General features: G+C 36.9%; 1 protein-coding gene across 1 annotated transcript in view; it reads left to right on the forward strand.

The window, feature by feature from the left end:
• Positions 1-664: 664 nt before the first annotated feature.
• The window catches only part of Col6a5 (collagen type VI alpha 5 chain), a 124,593-nt gene continuing 104,591 nt past the window's right edge, over positions 665-20,666 (forward strand). The window contains exon 1 of the mRNA XM_063248977.1: positions 665-1,026. The gene's annotated coding sequence lies outside the window, so the exon portion shown is untranslated. The remainder of the gene's footprint in view (positions 1,027-20,666) is intronic.

Consider the following 20,666-nt stretch of genomic DNA (forward strand, 5'->3'; position numbering starts at 1 on the left):
GAGTTGGAGGGAGAAAAAAACATTCTGATAGTTTTCATTTAACTGCTTATCCTGCCAAATTGTTCTTTCTGAGACAGGGATGGTCTAATTAATTTCAGAAGCAATCTCAGAGTCAGTCCTGGTGCTGTGGAGGTTCTTGTCTTGCAAAAGTGTCAACCTCTCCTTTCTTCTCGGTTCTTTGACAAACTTTCACCAGTGAATGTGATTCCAACATGCTATCTTATGGGCAACCTAAATTTTTCCTATCCTATTGTATCCTATCGTGTCCTATCCTATCCTATCCTATCCTATCCTATCCTATCCTATCCTAACCTATCCTAATCTCTATCATCTATCACCATGTAATTTCAGCCTTGAGCACACATCCATGAAAAGCAGCAAACATAAAACATAAGCCATTTATGTAAGCATAGTCCCTGCTCTCCGAGTTTTTTCCTTGACCCGTGCACTGAGTGGACACTTACACTCTCTCTTACTTCTGCTTCCCTTAGGACATTGTTCCTCTGTGGATTTCTCTAGTTCCTGAGAGCTGATTCTGAGGAATCACATAGCTTGGAGCCAACAGTGGTGAACCGCAGCGGTGATCTCAGCTCAGCTTCTGAGAAACTCTGCCTTCTCAAGTTTCTTTGGCAGCTTCCAGGTTCCTTGCAGCCAGATGCTGGACAGTTTAGACAAAGCCAACAGCTGGACATCTGTGGTAATTCTTACTAAAATCCTCTAAGAGTTAATAGCCCCAGGGGAGAGCCAGGCTCAGGGCAGAAGTCAGCACCGGCTTAAAAGGGCCCTGCAGCACGGCTTTGGCTGCTGGCTGGGTTGCGCACCTGCAGCCGTGCACTGGCCTTCCACTCTCTCCTCCAGAAGTTTGCACCCAGGTGTGCAAGGCCTCCTGGAGAGCTGGGGCGTCAGAGTCCCAAGCATCTCCCCAGACGCTGGAAATATTGATGAGTGTCGTGCAGCACGTGAGTCCTGAAGTGCAAGGGCAGATGTGTATGTGTGACCAGGAACCCCACTCGTGATTCTGCGCAGGTGAGTGCCCTGAAATACTGGTTCTAAGGATTTTTGCTATTGACTGAGGCTAAAGTGTAGGCTAAACTCAGAATTGAAAAGGACCTTAGAGCAGTGGCATCCCTAGTGTATCCCTAAGACCAGCAGCATCTCCTTCCTCTGCAGATGTGGTTAGAAATGCTCATTCATGGACCCCAAGCCAGACCTGCCTGCCAGAATCTCTGGGAGTGAGAATGAAACACGGGTTTTAACAGGTGCTTCATGGGATTTTGATGCAGCTAAAGTTTGAGAACCATTGCTTAGAGATCGTTCTAACATTTTGACTCCTAACCACAACACAGTTACTTTGAATACACAACACTCAGGTGTGTGTAGACAAAGAGCCACAAAGTGTTAGGTCCTGTCAGATGCCAGTGTTTCAAATGCTGATGATTTATGGGAATAGCGTTATGTCTCCAACTGTGAACTGTGATCAGTGAGATTTTTTTCAAAATAGTATTTATGGCTTCAACAGACATTGCTGTGTTTCATCAGTATGCAAGGTTCTTCTCAGTGCAGAGTAAGCTGTATCTCCAAGCCAGAAATAAGAGTTGCTGCTTTAACCAAGACCTTTCTAATGTGCTATAGTATCCTATATTTCATGTAGATTTTGATTTTTTGCTATTCAGCTGCTGTCTCTGAAATAAATTGTTGTTGTTTTTAACCTAGAGTGCCAGATTAGATATTTTGGAAGAGATATGTGTGTTTTATAAAATCTGAACAAAAATTTTTAGGAAAAAAATCAAGCTAGTGAGACATATTTTTCAACCTTTGTATTTAGGTTTACGGTGCTATAATTTACAAGGAGAATGAATAGAGATCCTGCAATTTCTTATGAATCGACATAGAAAAGTCAATTCTTCAAGGTCCCAAATCATTCCTTCAGATGGAGCAGGCTGTTTGGCATTGCTGAGAACCTATAGCATTTTGTTAGTTGAGTTTTCTCTTTGTTATTCTTCCTCTTTGGTAGCTGAAACACCAAGCCAACTAACTAGTTCTGAAACTCTGGCGCAAACTTCTTTTGCTGCTATCTGGTATAAGATTTCTTGCAGATTTTGTATCAATTGGTGAAAGAAGGATGTAGAGTTTTCATATCATACCTGCATATATCTTCTCAAAGTATTCCCCCAGAGTATCCTACCTGTCACATGCTTATGGAATTGAATGTTAAAGCAGATAAAATATCAATCTGATGGTCATATATCTGATTATATATGTATACTTTCCATTAAAACATCTAAAAGGCTTGTTCATAGATTTCAAAACTTAATCCCTGCTTTGTGTGAAAACAATTTGGTCATGTCAATAAAGTTGGGAGCCATTGCTCAGAATGTACTAATCCACCCTAAATAGTTTGCTACCATAAATATACTGAATCAGAGTTGCACAGAGCACTTATTCATAAATATTCAATGAGCATATATGTTTATTCTATAGTGAAGGGTAAGGTTTGAAACATATATCTTGTTTTCATGGTATTCTATGTTGTGATTTTCTTCCTTTAAATTTACATAATCTTCTAAAAAAAGAACTTTAAACTCTGGAATATTCACTTCTGATAGTGGAGGTCCCACATTACCTTGGGATATTACTTTTGTTAGTATTGCAGACTGCTTGGAAGATGTCCTGTCAAATTTTAGCATCTGGGTAGGTGCAGAGGAAAATGAGGGAGGCACCAGTCAAAGCTACAATTTCAGATACAGACATAATTCAGACAAATTCAGATACAGACAATTTCAGATACAGCCCTGCAAGGAAGGGCTGTCTGGTGATGTGTGGCAGTTCCCAGGGTTCTCTTCTGTGAATCCAAGGTGTTACCTTAGATTCCTCTGATTGGCTTGAATTCCCCTCCTCAAGCCTCTGTTTGGGACCACCCTGTAATTCAACACCTGGTCTCTGAAAGCCACTATCAAGTTTCATATTATTAGATGGTCTCAGGTCTTCCCCCTCAGCATGGAATAATTCACTTGGTTAACTAATTATTGTCTTCGAAGATCACAGAAACAGGAAGAGACCAAAATAATGGAATTGAGCCTTAGTGCAGTATGGCGAAAAATATCATCTTTTCAGTTATAGACTGAAAGTCTTTGGTCAAACTATGCTCTTTAAGCCCCAGTTTATTCATTTGTAGTGTGGCTATAATTACAGTTACCTTACAGAATTGAAGAAGAATTGAGATTGTTGTATATAATGGTTTCCACATAGTGAATATATTGAATATATGCTAGTAAAACTCTATAATAGATAAATCAAAATAAGTAAGCAAGGGTTCAAAACACACTACTAGAACAAATCAGTTAACTGCAAAGACTGTAAGACAGGAAAAAAGAAACTAGAGCAAAACTAGAAAACAAGTTATAAAATGGATGCAGTAACACATTGTCCATCAATAATTACCTTGAATCAATATAAATGAATTAAATGCTTTTCCAGCCTGAGATTAGGCTGGAAGTGGTGTTATAGGGTAAAGGGGGAGCCAACTGAGATGCTGCTCTACCAGTGACCTGGTCATGGGAAAACTTATTTAATCCTCATGAAATCTGACCATAACTGACACTCTTAAAACTCATCAAAAAAGTATCAGCATGAAAATCTGAACATCTTACTACTAACCTAAAATCTAAACTTCCTACCACTTGGAGAAGTTTCTATACAAATCAGCAATATCTAATAGTTTCTTTCATCATCAAGCAGATGTATTTAACAAATCTCTCTGTATCAGTGCTTTCCATTAGAGTCATTCAAACAGTTATAATTTACAGTGTACTTTTTTAAAACAAAATAAAATATCAAACATGGATTAAATTCTCCTATTAAAGGATATAGAGTGACAGAATGGATAGTAAACAAGACTCAACTATATATTGCTTAAAAGAAAGTTATTCACTTCTATAGACACGAACAGAAAGGGAAGCAATGGCTGAGATAGTCCATGTAAATGGAATCCACAAGAAAGTAGGAGTGGCCAATTTTTCTATCAGATAAAATGGACTTTAAAATCAAAAGCAGTAAAAAAACACACACAAAGAAGGTCATTATAAAACTATTGAAATAAATTTCAGGAAAAAGGAAATAACAGTTCTAAATATGCAACCATGGGTCATGGATTTAGCTCAGTGGCATAAGTGCCTGCCTGTCAAGCACGAGTTTATGTGTTTGATCCCTGGTACAAAAAAAAAAAAAACCAAAACAACAATAACAAGAAAAGCAACTATTATTGGAGCATTCAAATTTATAAAGCAAATATTAATAGACCTAAAGGAAAAGAGAGACTGTAATACAATAATAGGAGATTTAACACCCCACCCTCAGCAATGGACAGTCATCCACACAAAAACATCAACAAAGAGGAAGAGAACAAGAAGTTATCAAGAAGCAAGTGCTCTTGGCAAATCACCATGCCCGGGCCACTGCAGGGAGAGCCAGACACCAGCCTTTTCCTGTGAGTCAGCACTACAAGACTGTAGGGGAAAAGAGGCAAGCTGACTTCCTGTCAGTCAGCACCATATGTGGGTCACTGGTGAGGGAGCCAGATGCCAGCCCCTTCTGGTACACGACCTGGGAACCAAGAAGAGCCCCCTGCCCCTGCTGTAAGCAATTGGCTGATCCAGAGAAACACAGGCTGTGATGATGGCTAATTGGGTGGAATACAACTTAATTCTTGTAGTGTTTAGTGTTTCACTGACTTTGCAGATCTGTAGCTGTTGGTCTGATCGTCTATTCAGATGATGGCAATATGTGATGGGCATTGTTGTTTCCTTATCGTCTTGTTTTGAAGTCCTGTATCACTTTCATTGTTTTGTTGGGTTTTGTTTTGTTTTGTTTTGTTTGATTTTATTATATCTTATGGCATGGGCAGCTATTCAAAGATAACAAGATATATTATGGTAGCCATTTTGGATTTACTCTTATCTTGTTTTGAAGTCCTTTATTGCATTCATTGCTTTGTTTTTATTGGTTCTATTATGCTCTGTTTTGTTTGATCTTTACCATGTCTGAAGGTATCTGCAGCTATTTTGAAGACAGCAGGAGGCATTATATTAACCATTGTTGATTTTGTACTGTTTTGAAGTTCTGTGTCACTGGTTTATTTGGATTGGTTTTGTTCTGTTTTGCTTGGTTTTATTGTCTTTAGAATAAAAAAATCAACAAAGAAACAGCAGAATTGAACTGTATCTGGACCAAATGTACCTAACAGACATCTACAGAACAAGCCATGTGACAGGTGCTGAACACACATCCTTCTTATCAGCAAATGGAACGTTGTCCCAGATACATCATATGATAGACCACAAAAGAAACCTTGGGGGGGGAGCAAGATGGCTGATAGATAACAACTGGCTACAGAGGCTGTCTGAGATAGTCATCTTAGAATTCAACATAATACAGAGTGGGGAGCCCCAAACAGAGGAAGATGAATTCTCTCATCCCAAGAAGAATTTAAGATGATTTGCCAACCATCTGAGGTCCCAACTTGCTCCTGCCACAGCTTGCCGAAGTCCCACCGTGGCTTGATGGGGTCCCGCCACGACTTGCCGAGCTGCCCAAGGTCCCGCTGCTTCGACATTGAATTTGAGGGCCGGCGAGTCAAAGGGAGAGCTGAGTTGGCAGGGTGCCTACATCGACCTGTGGTGAGTGAAGAGAGTGGAGCCATTCCATAAATAGGGGGACTCTGGAGGATGACATTCTGGGACCAAGCAGGACTGGCAGTACAAGGGGCAGCAGTGACTTCAGTCAATTGCTCTCTTCCCGAACAGGATTGGTGGAGTGAGCTAGGCCTGGGTTATGTGACCTGGCTGAGACCAAATAGGTTATCCGAAATCAAGTCCCTACAGTGGTGGTGCACACTAACCACACTAACCCAGTGAAATCTCAGAAGTTTGACTGACGGTGCACGTCACAGCAACTTGACTGATCTTTGCGCTGCCGCAACTCCAGCTGTCACCTGTGGTGCCTCTGGGCCATGAGTGAGACCTGTCACCACAGGCCCGGGAGTGACTGGGTGCCCACTGGCTGCCACTACCCCTGACCCTGCTGCCAACCCGGAGGGGAGATGGTACAAAGTCCACCACCGCCGCTGCTGCAGTCGCCACCACCACTGCCGCCATGCTCCAGCCACCGCCACCCAGAGGGGAGGTGATGCAAAGTAATCTGGAGGGGAGGGGCCAGCATATGCTGTCCCTGTCTGCAACTCACTAGCATACTCCAGTGGGAAGGGCCATTTAGCCAGCATGCTTCAGAAGAATTGTAACCAACAAAGAAAGAAACTGGGGCCTCCTGGAAGAAGCAAAAAAGATGGGAAGAGGAAGCAACAACAAAAAGTCCCCAGGTCCCAACCCTGAGAACATTGACCCAGCCAGGTAAATACAAAGGAGAATCAGGACAGCAAACATGTAATATCAGACACAGTGCCAGTGGACATAAAGAGATATATTTCGGACCTCATAGATGAGTTCAAAAGTGAAATATTTAGCCAAATAAAGCAATATATAAAAAATTAATTAAAGAGATACTAAGCACCCCTCAATCAGACACAGATGGGAGAAGGGAGGAACTCAAACAAAGGAGAGAACCATTTGATGAAGAATATAAAAATATATAGAATACATGAAGCAGACTCAAAGAGATCTCCAGGAAATTAAAAACTCTATGGAAAGATGGCAAATCAGCTTGAAAGAAACTGAGGATAGATTATTCAAACTGTAGGACAATTTTGCAATGTGGGAATATGAAAGGGAAAACTTTTAAAAATAACAAGGAAACAAGCAGTAACAATACAAAGGCTAGAAGATGACAAAAGGATCTATAATTTGAGAATAAAGAATGTGAATGAAGAAGATGGGGTACAAACAAAGGAACTACAAAGGTTATTCACAGAAATAATTAAGGAAAACTTCCCAAACATAGGAAAAGGAAATGATATTCTGATATATGAGGCATACATAACTCCAGCCACCTACAACCAAAACAGAGCTACACCCAGGCATATAATAATCAAGATCCCAGAAATTCAATATAAGAACAAAATATTAAAAGCTATTAAAAACAGATAACCTATAGAGGAAGGCCCATCAGAATAATGGCAGACTTCTCGACACAAGCCATCAAGTCAAGAAGAGCCTCGAGCAAAATACTCCAAGCCCTGAAAGAAAATAACCTCCATCCTAGATTGATATACTCTGCTAAACTGTCTCTAGAAATTAATGGAGAAACAAGATGCTTCCAAGACAAAGAGGAACTTGGGAAATTTTCAACCACCAATCAAACTCTACAGAGAATACTGCAGGGCATTCTAGAGAGAGAGAAAAGTACTAGGATTCCAGGAACAGTGGCAGAGAGCTCTCAATGAATGGAGCAGAAAACAGAATGAAGAAGATAAGCAAACAACTGATAGCAAACAAGAACATAACAGAAATGAGGCAGAGAAGATTTTATTCAAAACTTGTTAGTATCAAGTCTGAGAATATAGGCAACAACACTGAAGATGATAAGAATCTACAATACACATTCTGGTTTGATAACTGCCTGTTTTTGAAGTTCTATACTATGTACAAAGTTGTGTGTTTATTAATACTGTTATGTACTGATATATTCAATTATACTATGTCTGATGATATAGCCAATTCTATTGGAGATAACAAGAGACAACACAGGAACCATGGTAGAACTCCTTGTACAACTGTCTTTTGTGTTTTTTTCATTTCATATGTTTATAGGAATATGTTTTGTTTTGCCATGCTTTGTTTTATTTTTCCCTCTAATATAGAAAGGATAGAAATACATGTTAAGACTCATGCATGTGTAGAATCTATAAATAGTTTATGAGAACTGATCTTATGACACATAATGAAATGAACAGATACTTTGAAGAAAAAGAGACACTAAAATACCCAGTGCTGATGCTGGAGTGTTATAATGTGAAACCCCAGCAATAGTATTATTCTTTGTTCAGAGCAATATTAGCCTGCTTAGATTTATTCAATGTCAACATAATTGAAGATATGAATAACTGCATGTATGTTTAAATGTATAAGATTGCTAAACATATTTCTAAGTTTTTTTGGATAGTTGAACAGAACTGGTTACAATCTCACTGTTTGAATCCCCACTTTATATACTTCACTTTAGTATCTTGAATAACTATTTGTAAGAAGACAATCTGTAATCATCAACTAGTGATTTCTTACTGTTTATTTTTTTCTTTGAAATTATGTATGATTTCTACTCATTTTCTGTTTTGGTTAGTCTTTATTTAAATTAAAGTTTAAAAAAGGCACTACAGTACCCAGTGCTGAACACAGAGTGTCATGATGTGAAATCCAGCAATACTATTATTCTTTGTTGAGAATGATTTTAACCTGCTTTAGTTTGTTTAATCTAAACATAAATGAAGATATGGATAACTGCATGTATGTTTAGGTGTATAGGGTTGACAACCATATTACTAAGTTTTTGCTGGACAGTTGAACAGAACTGTTTGCAGTCTCGCTGTTTGAATTCTCTCTTTACATATTTCACTCTTGTACTTTGAACATCTATTTGTAAAATGACAATATGTAAACATCAACTAGTAATTTCTTACTGTTTATTTTTTCTCTGAATGTATGTATTATTTATACCTATTTTCTGTTTTGCTTAGTCTTTCTTTAAATAAAATTTTAAAAAAGGAACCTCAACACATTTTTAAAAAATGGAAGCAGTTCTGATCATAATGGAATAAAACTAGAAATTAGCAACAAAAATCTTGGGGAAGCATAAAATTAGATAAATATTGTTTTTGAAGAACCAATGATTAAGGAAGAAATCAAGAAAGAAAATTTAAAAAGTATGAAACAAATGAAAACAAAAACACAGTCTATCAAAATCTGTGGACTGTAGCAAAACTGTACAAAAGGGAAATTTTATAACAATTGATGCCGTATGAAAAGAGTAGAAATAGCTGAAATAACTTGTCTTGAGATTTCAGGGAATTACACAAAGAAACACAAACCAAACTCCAAACTAGTAGAAGGAAGGAATGAGTATCAGAGTAGAAATAAATGGAGAGGAAAACAACAAATGGAAAAACAAACAATAAAAAAGATTAATGAAGTAAAGAACTGGTCTCTGCCTTGCACATGCTGGGTAAGTACTCTATCACTGGGCTCCCACCCAGCCCAAGGGCAAGTTCTTTGAAAAGATAAGCAAAATAGATGAACCCTTAGATAGACTAAGAAAAAGACTGCAAAGACTCAAAATCAGAGATGAAAAGAAAGACATCACATCTGACACTAAGGAATTACAGAGAGTTTTTAGATATCACAAACAACTGTATGTCAACGAATTTGATAACCTAGAAGAAATGGACAGATTTCTGCACATACATTTTACCCAAATTGAATCATGAAGAAATAGGAAACCTCTATAGACCAATAACTGGCTGTGAGGTTGAAACTTAGTAAAAAAACTATCACCAAGGAAAAGACCAGGACTAGAGGGATTTATTGCTGGTGTCTGCCAAAAATTTAAAGAAGAACTAATACCTTTTGTTCTTAAAGTATTCCCCAAAATAGAAAAAGAGCTAGAATAGCTAAAAGTAAAAAATAAATAAATCGGGAAGAATCACTGTTTCTTTTTTTAAGACTTACTATTTAGGTATAATAAGCAAGACTATTGCATTGACTGAGAAATAGAGTTTCAAGTGGATCAGAATATACAATTCTGAAATAGTCCAACAGATGCAACCTTAAATTAATTTTTAAGTTTATTTTTAAAAATTCACGTATTAGTCGAGTGTGGTCGTGCATGCCTGTAATCCCAGCACTTAAGAGGCTGAGTCAGGAGGATCACTGTGAGATTGAAGTCAACCTGGGCTACGTAGTGAATTGAAGATCAGCCTGAACTATGTAGTGACACCTTGTCTCAAAAAACAAGTACAAAAATTCATGTGTAAGTCACTGGTTGATCATCTTTGCCTTTATTTTAAGTTCAGATAGTTGCATTCAACTACTGTATGTTGTGCTTATGATCACCTTTCATGTTACCAACGTCTTATACCAGTGTGGCTCATTTGCTATAATCAACATACCTACCTTATGTTTTGTCATTCAAAGTCCTTACTTATATTAAGGTTCACTCTTGGTGTTATCTGTTCTGTGAGTTTTAGTAAAGGTATAATGACACCTACTCATTGCTAGACTATCATGCAGAAGAGTTTTGGGGCCTTGAAAACCCTGTGTTCTCTACCCATTCATCCATCTTTACTTCTTAACCTCTGGTAATTACTGTTCTTTTTATTATTCCTATCATCTTGCCTTTTCTAGAATGTCATAGGATTCTTTCAGTTGGCAACCTACAGTTAAGGTTTTCTGTATGTGAAAGATACAATTATTAGATCAAGTATTTTATTTTTTAAAAATTTTTAAAAATTTTATTTAAAAGGAAAAAGAGAAAAAAACCAAAATAAAGCAGTGTAAGGGTACAAGTAATACAGAACTCCAAAAAAAAAAAAAAAAAAAAAAACCAAACAAACAAACCAAAAAACAGTAAGAAATCACCAGTTAATAGATTACACATTATCATCTTAGAGATAGTTGCTCAAGTCACAGTATCAAAGCATACAAAGTGGACATTCAAACAGTGAGACTGCAAACAGTTGTGTTCAATGATCCAACCAAAAACATTAATATGATCATCTATTTAACACCCCTAAACACACTTGCAGTTGTATCCTTTAGAGCACATTTTTCCCTCTCTTTTTTACAATGAAATGTACACATTTTGGGTTTTATTATTCCTTAGTTCTTATTACTTTTTTTGGAAGAGAATAAAGTCAAATATGGCAAAACAAAGCTGTCAGTCAAAACCAAGGATAGACATAGCACATGATGTAAAAACAGAGTACAAGGTTATCAACAATGGTTACCATAATGTCTCTTGTTTCCTTAAAAAGAATTGCCTATCTCATTAGGCATTATAAAGTTGAACAAAACAGTAGAGAACAAGACCAATAAAACCTAAACATTGTAAACATTACAGGACTTCCAAAGGGGATACTAGTCAAACCAGAATGGGCATCATAGTGAATCCTACTGCCTTCAAAGTAGTTGCTTATACCCTCAAACTTGATACTATTGTACAAAACGGAACAGAGTCTAATCAGTCAAAACAAGATAGTGGGAGTATTACAGGATTTCAAATCAAGTTAATAGGAAATCAAAAAGTTACTATCATATGTCCTAATTTTTTTATTTTTCCCCTTAATTAAAAAATCATAGAAAAATAACTAAATTTTTTAAATGAATAAGTGAGAGATTGAGATAAAAGAGGACATAACAACATAACAATACAGGTCAAAGCATGACTGTTTCAACAACCTAGTGCTTCACCACCAAATAGCCCGACTTAATAGTAGTTACCGTGGTGTCTTTTTCCTTGAAATATTTGAATATAACTTCATATATTACAGTTTCAGATATTTCCATATCAAGCAGCCCAGAATAAAGCCATTCCAATTAATAAGTGAAAACTTTATAAGGCTTCAAGGCCATATAATGGGGAATCATAATTACCACATACTTTTATATATTTGAATCATTACTTACATTAGGGAAACTATTCGGTATTCACACATGCGAGATTGATTTATTTCACTTATGAGTATGGTCTCAAGCTGTGCTCATTTATTGATAAATATCTCAATGTGATCCTTCTTTATAGCTGAGTAATACTCCATTGTATAGAAATACCACAGCTGTTTTATCCATTCCTCAGTTGATGGACACTTGGATTGTTTCCAAGATCTGGCGATTACAAATTGTGCTGCTATAAACATAGGTGCACATATATCACTGTGATATGATGCTTTCAGTTCTTCTGGGAATATGCCTAGAAGTGGAATAGCTGGAATAAATGGGACTTCCAATTCCAGCTTTTTGAGAAATCTCCAGACTGACCTCCACAAAGGTTGTACCAGTCTACACTCCCACCAACAGTGTAGGAGAATTTCTTTTTCCTGACAGCCTTTCCAGCATTTGTTGTTGTTGGTTTTCTTGATCCTGGCCATTCTTTCAGGAGTGAGATGGAATCTCAGTGTGGTTTTAATTTGCATTTCTCTAATGACCAATGATGATGAACATTTTTTCATGTATTTATTTGCCATTTGTATTTCTTCATCTGAGAAGTGCATATTCATCTCAGATGCCCATTTTTGGATTGGATCTTTGAATATTGGGGGTCTGAGTTTTTTTTAATTCTTTATATGTTTTAGACAAAAGTTCCTTGTCTGAGGGGGAGTTCATTAAGATCTTTTCCCAGTTTGTGGGTTTTCTTTTCACTATGGTGGAGATTTCTTTTGACATGCAAGAAACTTTTTAATAAGAGGTGGTCCCAGTTATTGATTCTGGGAAGTATTTCCCATGTGGTTTGAGTCCTGTTCATGAATTCTCTACCTATCCCTATGTCTTCAAAGTTTCTACCCAATTTGTCTTCCAATAGATTTAGTGTTTCTGTTTTAATATTCAGATCTTTGATCCATTTAGATTTTAATTTAGTACATAGTGATAGGCTTGGGTCTAGTTTTAGTTTTCGGCAAATGGAGAGCCAGTTTTTCCAACACCATTTATTAAATAGACTGTCATTCTTCCAGTGAACCTGCTTGGCTCCTTTATCCAAGATAAGGTGGCTGAGTGTGTTTGTAGTTGTGGTTATATCTTCTAATCTATTCCATTGATCTTCGTCTTTGTTTTGATTCCAGTACCATGTTGATTTTACCACTGTTGCTTTGTAGTATAACTTCAAGTCAGGGATTGTGATGCCTCCTGCTTTGTCTTTGCTGCTTAGAATTGCCTTTGCAATTCTAGGTCTCTTCTGGTTCCAGATGAATTTTAGGAATGATTTCTCTAGATTTATAAGGTATATTGATGGTATTTTTATTGGGATTGCATTGAATCTGTATAACAGTTTTGGGAGAATGGCCATTTTCAAAATGTTTGTTCTTCCTATCCATGAGCAAGGGATTTCCTTCCATTTTCTGAGATCATCTTCAATTTCTTTTTTCAGTGTATTATAATTTTCCCTGTATAGGTGTTTCACTTCTTTCATAAGAGTAATTCCTAAATATTTCATTTTTTTACTTGCTAGTGTGAAGAGTGCGGTTTCTCTTATTTCCCTCTCTGTAATTTTGTTGTTTGTGTATAGGAATGCTAGTGATTTCTGAGTACTGATTTTGTATCCAGCTACATTAATGAATTTATTTATTATATCTAAGAGTCTTTCAATGGAGTTTAGGGGGTCTTCCATGTAGAGTATCATGTCATCTGCAAACAATGATAATTTAACTTCTTCTTTTCCTATCTTTATCCTTTTTATTTTTCTCTCTTGTCCAATTGCTCTGGCTAGTACTTCCAGTACTATATTAAATAGGAGTGGTCATAAAGGACGTCCTTGTCTTCTGCCTGATTTTAAAGTAAAGGCTTTCAATTTTTGGCCATTTAGTATGATGCTGGCTGTTGGTTTGTCATAAATGGCCTTTATTATATTGAGGTAAAGACCATCTATTCCAATTTTCTGTAAAGTTCTTATCATGAATGAATGTTGGACCTTATCGAAGGCTTTTGCTGCATCTATAGAAATGATCATGTGATTCTTACTTTTGGCTTTATTGATATGGTGGATTAAATTTATTGATTTACGTATGTTGAACCATCCCTGCATTCCTGGGATGAATCCCACTTGGTCATGGTGTATAATCTTGATGATTTGCTGCATCCTATTTGCCAATATTTATTGAGGATTTTTGCATCTGTGTTCATTAGGTAGATTGGTCTATAGTTCTCTTTTTTAGTTGGGTCTTTCTCAGGTTTTGGTACTACAGTAATATTTGCTTCAAGGAATGACTTAGGAAGGATTGCTTCCCTTTCAATTTCATTGAATAGTTTGAGGAGTGTCGGCATTAGGTCTTCTTTGTATTTCTTGTAGAATTCTGCAGTGAATCCATCTGGTCCTGGGCCCTTCTTTGTAGGTAAGGACTTAATTACATTTTCAATTTTATTAATAGAGATTGGGTTATTCAACAGTTTTACATCCTCTTGATCTAGCTTTGGTACTTCATATGTTTCTAAGATTCTGTCTATATCTTCTGTGTTATCAAACCTTTGAGAGTAGAGGTTTTCGAAATAGGTGTTGATGACCTTCTGTATTTCTGTAGAGTCTGTAGTGATTTTACCTTTTTCATTGTTTATTGCATGAATTTGAACTTTTTCTTCCCTTTTAAAAATAAGGTTGGCTAGGGGCTTATCGATTTTATTCATTCTTTCAAAGAATCAACTCTTTGATTCATTGATTCTTTGGATTGTTTTCTTAGTATCTATTGCATTGATTTCTGCTCTGATTTTTATAATTTCCTCTCTTCTTTTGGCTTTGGGCTTGACTTGCTCTTCTTTTTCTAGCTGTTTGAGGTGTAGCATCAGGTTGTTTATTTGTATTCATTCTGTTTTCCTGATGTGGGAACTCAGTGCAACAAATTTTCCTCTGAGGACTGCTTTCATTGCATCACAGAGATTCTGGTAAGTTGTATCTGCATTTTAATTTTCTTTTAGGTATTGTTTAATTTCTTCTGTGGCCCACTGATTACTCAAGAGTGTGTTATTCAGTTTCCGTGTGTTTGTGGTATTTTTGCAGTATGTTTTATCATTAATTTCTAATTTCAGTGTGCTATGATCCGATAACATGAAAGGGATGATTTCAACTGTTTTGCATTTGTTTAAATATGTTCTATGAGCTAATATATGGTCTATTTTAGAGAATGATCCATGTACTGCTGAGACGAATGTGTATTTTGATGTTGTTCGGTGGAACATTCTGTATATGTCTATCAAATCCATTTGTTCGCAGGTGTGATTCAGTTCTGTTATTTCTTTGCTCATTTTCTGTCTGATTGATCTGTCCCTTGGTGTCAATGGCGTGTTAAGGTCTCCTGTTACAATTGTGTTACTGATAATTTGAGTTTTCATTTCTGTTAACAGTTGTTTTATATAACTGGGTACTCTGGAGTTTGGTGCATATATATTTAAGATAGTTATCTCTTCCTCTTGGAGTTTTCCCCTAACAAGTATGTAGTGACCTTCTTTGTCCTTTATGGTCATTGTTGGTTTAAATTTCTCGTTGTCTGCAAACAGAATGGCTACTCCTACTTTTTTTTGGATTCCTGCTGCATGAAGTATTGTTTTCCATCCTTTGACTTTCAGTCTGTGAGTATCCTTCTGGGTTATATGGGTTTCCTGTAAACAGCATATGGTTGGATTTTGTTTCTTGATCCATTCTGCTAGTCTGTTTCTTTTGATTGGTGCATTGAGACCATTTACATTAATGGTTATAACTGTTGTATGCTGGTTTATTGTTGACATGTTATCTCTCTGCTGTTGCATCTTTATCTTCTGTTCTCTTTAATTATCTGCTTTGTATAGTGGTTTTTTCCTTTGTGTATCTAAACTGTCTTTCAATATTTTTTGCAGGGTTGGTTTGGTGTTCATGAAGTTCTTCAGCTGTTCTTTGTCATGGAAGTATCATATTTCACCATCTATTTTGAATGATAGTTTTGCAGGGTACATCAGTCTAGGTTGGAAATCATTTTGCTTTAGGATCTGGAATACTTCACTCCTTGCTCTTCTTGACTTTATTGTTTGTGCTGAGAAGTCTGCTGTGATTCTGATAGGTTTTCCTTTATAAGTGATCTGTCTTTTCTCTCTAACAGCTTTTAATAATCTATTCTTGTGTTGGACTACTGAGATGATGATTATTATATGTCTGGGTGTAGTTTTATTTTGGTTATGACTGTTTGGAGTTCTATATGCTTCACTGATCCTGATGTCAGTTTCTGATCTCATGCTTGGGAAATTTTCAGCTATTACTTTTCTAAATATCCTCTTGACATCCTTTATGTTGTCCCCTTCTTTTTCATTAATCCCTATCAATCTTATGTTATTTTTCTTTGCATCATCTTGTATTTGTTGAATTGTTATTTCCTGATTCCTTGTTATTTTTAAAAGATGTTTCCTTTCCTGTTCCCTAGCTGCAATCCTGTCCTCAAGGTCTGAAGTTCTATCTTCACTTTCATTGAGGCGGTTCTTACAGCTTTCAGTGGAGTTTTTTATTTCCTGTATATCTCTATGGATCTTATTTATGTATTCTGTTTGTTTCTTATATTGCTCATCTGGGGATTCTATCTTTTTGTTTAGTTCCTCCAATTTTTTAACTGTGTTTTCTTCAGATATATTCAGAATCTCTTTCATTTCTTTTATCATTTCTTCTTTTACTTGGGAGATTATTTTGAGTTTGAATTCCTTTAAAGCTTCCTGGAATTGCTTGTTTATTTCAGTAGCTATTATGTCTGATATTTGTGGTGTATGGCATATATTTTCTTCTATATACATTGCTCCTAGGGTTTCTTGAGATGGTCTGGAGGTTTGAGGTTGTAATTTGGTCTTTCGTTTTGTCATTTTCCTATATATCTGTGTTTCAAGTGTTATTCGAAAGCTTCCTCAGGGTCTGTTGGAAATCCACTTCTATGTTTGCAGCTCCTGGGACTCTGGCACCCAGTTCCCCCAGGCCGCTGGGCCTCTAGAACCAGTGGCCCTCTTCTGCCTGTTTAGAACTCCGTAGTTCCAGACAAGCTGGGCTCCAGGGACACTGTGCACCCGCCTGCTTGCTAGAAACTCCAAAGTTCTCTGAGCACAGCCGGAATGGTGAGGTGGATGTAGGCACCTTGGGCCCCACTTAGCCACTTCACTGCACCTGGAAGGCTCGAGGGTCCCGAACAGTCTGGGCTTGGGGCAGAGTGCACTGGGCACTTACCGCAGGCCACGGGGCCTCTGGGACTAGTGATGCTCGCCTGCTTGCTGAGAAATCCACAGTCCTCCAGACACCCGGGGAGATGGATGCAGGTGCCCCAGATCCACCCAGCCCTTGCTCTGCACTCAGACGGTGCAAGAGTCCCAAATAGGCTGGGCTCTGCGGACAGTGCATGCCCTCCTGCTTGCTGGAAACTCCACAGTTCGCCAATCAATTCTTTTTAGTTCTGCATAATATTCCAGTGTCAGGATATGCCACTCTTTTCTCTCTCCTTTTTTACCTCTCTTTCTTTCTTTTTACTAGTGTTTCTTTTCTTTTTCTTTTTTGTCTTTTTGACACAGGGTCTTGCCATACAATTCAGGCTGGCCTTGAACTCACTTTGTAGCTCAAGCTGTTCTCAAACTTGCAACAATCCTCCTGCCTCAGCCTCCCAAGTGCTGGGATTACAGGCGTGAGCCACCACTCTTGGCTCTATTAGTGTTTCTTTATCCATTCATCTACTGAAAGACATCTTGGTTGCATCCAAATTTTGGCACTTATGAATAAGCCATTAAAAACATCTGTATGAAGGATTTTTTGCAGACATAAGTTTTCAATTTGTTTGAGTAAATAACACAGATTTTAATGTAGTGCAAATGGCCAATAAATAAATGAAAAAATCCTCAATGTTGCTGGCTACTAAAGAAATACAAATTAAAACAACATTGAGATTCTGTCTTATTCCAGATATGTGGCCAACATCAAGAAAGCAAGTAATAACAAATGTTGGATAGGCTTCAGGGGAGAAAGGAACCTTACTTGACTGGTAGAAATGTAAACTAATGCAGCCACTTTGGAAATCAGTATGGAGATTTCTCAAAAAACTAAAACTAGAAGTTCCATTCAACCCAGCTAATCCTCACATACACATTTTCTCAAATAGCTAAGAACATCATATTACAGTGATACATGTTTATAGCAGTACAATTCATAGTAGCTAAATCTCAGAAGAAACCTGTGTGTTCATCAACAGATGAATGGATAAAGAAAATATGATATTTAGACACAATGGAGGATTATTCTACCATAAAGAAAGATAAACTTGAGTGATTTGTAGGAAAATGGATGCACCTTAAGAACATAACATTAAGTGAAGTAAATTAGACACATAAATTTAAATAACAGAAGGTTTCTCTTATGTGAGAAACCCAAATTATAAATAAAGAGCAAAATCAAAGATAGATAACAGGAACAGGGAGATCTTTCTCAAATGGAAAGGGGCTCAAGAGATGGAGTAGATGAACAAGAGGGGAAGAAAAGAGAATGAGAAAAGGAATTAAGATGTACTATATTCACGTACCAGCTCCACACAAGAAATCTAAACATTATGTACTGCAAACATGCTCAAGAGATGGAGTAGATGAACAAGAGGGGAAGAAAAGAGAATGAGAAAAGGAATTAAGATGTACTATATTCACGTACCAGCTCCACACAAGAAATCTAAACATTATGTACTGCAAACATGCTCTAATAAAAAAGAAAATTTAATTTTGTTAGAAGCTTCCAATTTGTCTTCGAAAGCAGAACATCATATTTACATTTACATCAGCAGTGAATGAAAGTTGTTAGTACCCCACAACCTTACTAATATTTAGTATTTCAAATTTTAACCATTTTAATAATTGTGTATTGGTATTTCATTGTTTTAATTTGCAGTTCCCTAATTACTTATGGTGTTGATCATCTTTTCATATGCTTATGAGCTATCTATGTATTTTGGTGAAGTGTCCTATTGCTTTCTTAAGAGTTAAAGGGTCTTTTATCAGATATGTTTATGCATACATCCCTTGTAGTTTGCCTGTGAATTTTTAGAATAATGCATCCTTGTCTTTCTGATTTTAGAGGGGGCAATTTCAGTTTTCCTTTTTTAAAAAATTTAATTTTAAAGGGAATAAAATAGAACAATGAAACAAATAGAAAAAGTGGTAAGACGGTAGGAAATCTACAATAGTTACTATATTGTATATTGCTGTCCTCTAAATAGTTGCTTGGCTTTAGGCTTGCAGAGTCAGTCAAACAGTACAGTTCCTTGTCCTCTGGTGGTGTGGGGGCGGGGCTGTTTTCTCTTTCCAGCTGCCTGCTAGCAGGCTCACAAAAGTGGGCTTAGCTTCCATCTTGGCTCTCCCCATCCATGCTGTGCTGGCTCACAGGCGCGAGCTTAGTTTCCTTCCTTGTCCTCCCCTACCCAGTTTTTTCCTTTATTAATATGATGTTGGCAATAGGGTTTTCATAAATGCCTTTTATCAGATTAAGATCTTTCTGTATCTGTTTTCTTCCTCTTCTTCTTCTTCTTCTCCTCCTCCTCCTCCTCCTCCTCCTCCTCCTCCTCCTCCTCCTCCTCCTCCCCCTCCTCCTCCTCCTCCTCCTTCTTCTTCTTCTTCTTCTTCTTCTTCTTCTTCTTCTTCTTCTTTTTTGTCTTTTTTGAAACAGTGTCTCACTATGCAGTTCAGACTGGCCTTGAACTCACTTTGTAGCTCAGGCTGGGTCTTGAGTTTGCAATGATCCTCCTGCCTCAGCCTCCTGAGTGCTGGGATTATAGGCCTGTGCTGCCATGCCTGGCCTTCATTGTTTTTTATCATGAAAGAATGGTGAATTTTGTCAAAGGATTTTTCTATGTCTATTGAGATGATCATATGATTTTTGTTCTTGCTTCTTTTTATACAATATATTATGTTTATTGATTTGCATTTGTTAAACCATCCTTGCATCCCTGAATAAAAACCATGTGGTCATGATGTATGATCTTTTTGATGATTCACTGCATTCTGTTCTCAATATCTTATTGAGGATTTTGCATTATATGCATTAAAGAGATTGGCCTAAAGTTCTCTTTTTTTAGTTTCCTTGTTTGGTTTGGTAATGGTAGCTTACAGAAAGAACTGTGTGAGCATCCCTTCCTTTCCAATTTCATTAAAAAGCTTGAGGAGTAATGGTGTTAGAATTTCCTTGAAGTTTTTGTAGAATGGAGCCGAGAATTCATCTGGATCTGGTTTTTTCCTTGGTTGATAGCTTTTTTAAATTACTTCTTCAATTTTATTGCCTGCCATTGGACTATGCAAGTGTTTTTAATATTCTTGATTCAATTTTGGTAATTCATATGTATTAGGAATCAATTCATTTCTTCTGAATTGTCCAATTTATTGGTGTACAGTTTTGTGAGTCGTTGTTAATAATGTTTTCTTAAAATTTCAGCAGTATCCAACGTGAGTTTACCTTTTTTATTTCTGAATGCATTGATTAGGATCTTTTCTGTCCTTTTCTTTGGGTTAGATTGGCTAAGAGTTTATCTAATTTATTTAGTTAGAAGAATTAGTTCTTAGACTCATTAGTTCTCATCAACTGTTTTGGTCTCGAATTCATTGATTTCTTCTCTGATTTTTACAATTTTCTTCCTTGTACTGGCTTTAGGTTTGGATTGTTCTTGTTTTTCTAGGACCTTGAGTTTGCATCATTAGATTAATTCTGGGAGCTTACTCTGTTTTTGTGATGAGGCATTTACATCTATAAACATCTCTTTTAGGATTGTTTTCATTGTGTCCCATAAGTTCCGGTATGTTGCACTGGTGTTGTCACTGAGTTGTAAAAACTGTCTTATTTTTCCCTTGATTTTTTTTTTGTAACTCCCTGTTTAGTTAGTAGTATATTGTTTAGTTTCCATGTATTTCATAAGTTCTGTGTTTTCTTTTCTTGTTGATTTCTAATTTCATTGTGCTGTGGTCTAATTTGCACAGTATAATTTCAATTGCTTTACATTT

Source organism: Cavia porcellus, unplaced genomic scaffold (genome assembly GCF_034190915.1).
Source record: "Cavia porcellus strain 051 isolate PalLab524CR breed Dunkin Hartley unplaced genomic scaffold, mCavPor4.1 scaffold_5, whole genome shotgun sequence".
NCBI lineage: Eukaryota > Metazoa > Chordata > Mammalia > Rodentia > Caviidae > Cavia > Cavia porcellus.